The following is a 3,307-nucleotide window of genomic DNA, read 5'->3' as shown; positions in this document are numbered from 1 at the left end:
CCTAAGAATGCTGCTGAGACTGTTCAGACATAAGGCAGGGTAGACTTGCACCTTATAGATTAACTCAGTCAGAGAGAAATAAGTTTTCATAAGCAACCAGTTGCTTCATCCAATTCCAGAATCATCTCAACAGTATTACTAAACTTTATACATCCCACAGGAATTGACCAATGGTTAATTATTCTGTACTCCCTTTCACTGTGTTCGCAATTACTGACAATCTATGCAGGCAGGACAAATACTGGGAGCAGGAAGGAGAAGTATTTTCTTTTTTAAAAATGGGGAACTGAAACATGAAGGAAATAAAAGCTTTCCCAAATTCACACAGGAAGTGTGTGGCAAAGAAATTAGATCTAGATCACCTAATCAGAAGACAGTGCCCAAACAATGTTATCTAGCAAAACATAGAAAGGAACTCCCCTATTCCTTTTTCTTTATAGATTTGTACTGAAGTTTGTAACTACTGCTGTCTTCTCATAGAATTAATATATTTTGTGAATGAAGTTATTTTGAATTATTCTAAATTGCAGATTTCCTAAATTATTCAATTATAATTTCAACAAAAGGTATCACATACGTTAGTTTAAAAGTACATACTCAGAATCTTCATTAGAGTTAACAAATCAAATTATCTATAGTCATGTAGGGCACTTACACACGTGATGGGTTTAATCCCCAAGGTTTCATTCTATGTGCCCTACATTGAAACGGTGTATTCTTAATTGAAACCCACCATTTCAATTCGTCCATCATTCCATCTTGTTATGGTGAGGGGCCCAATCCTTGTTTTTGGTTTTGGAACCTGCCTGTGACTTGGGGGGGAGGGGTGGGATGGAGGGCAGAGCCTCTGGCAGGCTGAGCAGCCCCTGAGCTTTATGGGGCCCTGGTCCTTCCCTTCATGGAGGCAGCAACCCTTGGGGTTACCAAGGTGGTCTGCCAGCAGGCCAGATGTAGTTTAGTTTGAAATGATGCAAAGTCATTTAAAATCCTGCACATGAACACTGTGATGTCATTAAGCCAGATAAAGTGAAGTTTTTGTTGTATGTACATGTTAATGGCATCATGTGTACAAGTACTTGTAGAGTACTGACTTTATAAGCATTTTCCTAAGGTCAAGTAGCATAGCAGCATGCAGTTTCTCTGTTAGTTATCATGACTCTGTATAATGGGGACTCCAAAGAAATAGAAGTGAAAGTCAGATTGAAAATAAATGACTGAAAACCAATGAAGTGGAACAAGATTTAGAAAACCTTCACTTTGTCCATTTTGCAGAATATATCCATCTTCTGAAACTCATTTTCCCCCATTTTTTCATTCCTGCAAAATAGCATTTCAGGCATCTTAAGAGACACATCCTTGTAGTAATGTTTTGAAAACAACATGCATTTTTTCTGCAAAAAAAGTAATAAAGCAAAACAAAATACAAACAAAACACCATTCTAAAACTTATTATCATGGCATGAGACTTCTATACAGAGTAAGTATAGATTTTGAAAGGAAGCAGAAGATCAAGTGAAAGTGACTGCATGTCATGTATAAGAAAAAAACAGCTGTTGCAGCACTTTGAGAAACATCTCATCTCAGGAAAGCTGGTTATTGATTGAAATTTTGAGCTCTTTTAAAAGTCTTAAAGGCAATGAGAATGTCACCATTGGAAATTGATGCAACTGGCTACTTTGCATCTTGCAATCAAAATGTACTCCAAAACAAAAATTGAACCAAAGTTATACCCCAGCTAGACACTTAAAAAAACATCTTTAATTTGAAGTAGTAATGAGCCAAATGATTTCCAGTGCACACAAGGAAGGTGCAACATGAGAGAACAGCAGGAAAGAAAGAAACAGCAGAAATGTGAAAGGTCAAAATAAATGTCATGTGAAATAGAAAGTTGAACTACTCCGTCTGGCTGTATCATTTAACTGAAAAATTACTTATTCAGAAATGTACTAGGAAATCTATTTTTTAAAGATATAAAGGTCTTGTTTAAATTACTGTGAAATCTTCACAAGTACAGCAAAAAGCAAGAATAATTCACACATCAAACACTAAAGTTCTTATAAGACAATTATCAAAACCCAAACAAAGGGGAATATACTTTCCTTGGAGAATCCCCCCTCCATGCCCTTAATGCAGGGTCATCTATCATCTTGTATTGCTTAGTAACCTTAGCAGTTAGTGGCTTTTTTGGGCAAAGGAAGTGGGCGTGGATAACAGAGAAGCAGAGGCGGTGGCAGAGGAAAAAAGGGAAGATAAAGGATATGAGGTAATACCGATGCAATTTCTTTAAGATTTATTTATCTTAACATGTCAGCCCCCTGTAAAACAGTAGGTCTGGGGGTGGTACAGGCCTATTTCCAGTTGGAGGTAAAATCATTAACACAAGTTCTGGTATTTTCATAGTGCAAATTGTTTTATATACCCCAATTCCAAAAGACAGATGGTCAGTAAGGCTGTGTGAAATTTCACTGCCAGTTTTGTTTTGACATTGTTTCGACTCAAGGTCAAAATAGAAAAATTGAAATGAAACAGATATGGTCGAAACAGCCTGAAAAAAAAAAATGAGGCAAGTTGAAACGTTTTGCAGTTTTGACCCTGTTTCAATGTTTTGCCCATAGGCTATAAAGGGGAAGATTGAAACAGTCTATAACTTTGTCATTTCTGGCCTGATTTTGATAAAACTTGCAGGAATGGTAGCATGACACCTACCAAGGGGCTAGCATGCCTGCAGTTTTGACCGTGCTATGGCTTAACACATACATGTGATATGAGTTTTGCTTTCAAGATTTTGGGGTGCAGTTTCCCCAAACCCCCTGCACCTATCTCTTTGAAGTTTTGTAAACTTTGTGGCCTCAGCAGGGGCTACCATTCCTGCAAGTTTCAGCCAAATAAAGCCATAAATGACAAAGTTATAGGCTGTTTTGGCCTTCCCCATTATATCCCATGGGCAAAACATCGAAAGAGGGTTGAAATGGTGAAACGACCGGCTATTTAGACTCAAAATGCAATTCGAAATGGAACGCTGTTCCATCAAAACATCAAAACCCTGGTTGAAATGGAATGCTGCCATTTCACATAGCTCTAATGGTCAGATAATTTGTAGGTAGGAATCTATCCTATTTGTGATTTTGCATTTTTTGTGGCAACTGTGCCAGAGTGTCATCTCAGTCTCTCCCCAAAACTCTGCTAACTGACAATTTGGTTACCATGGTCAGACTCTGCCCCATCTCTTCATGTAACCCCAAGTTATAACCTGAGCTGGATACATTCCTGAGGGAGGGGGAAACCTGCTCCCTCTGCCTATGTGATT

The sequence above is a fragment of the Crocodylus porosus genome, unplaced genomic scaffold (assembly GCF_001723895.1).
Source record: "Crocodylus porosus isolate Cpor-Errol unplaced genomic scaffold, CroPor_comp1, whole genome shotgun sequence".
NCBI classification, from domain to species: Eukaryota; Metazoa; Chordata; order Crocodylia; family Crocodylidae; genus Crocodylus; species Crocodylus porosus.
This window is presented reverse-complemented; position numbering follows the sequence as displayed.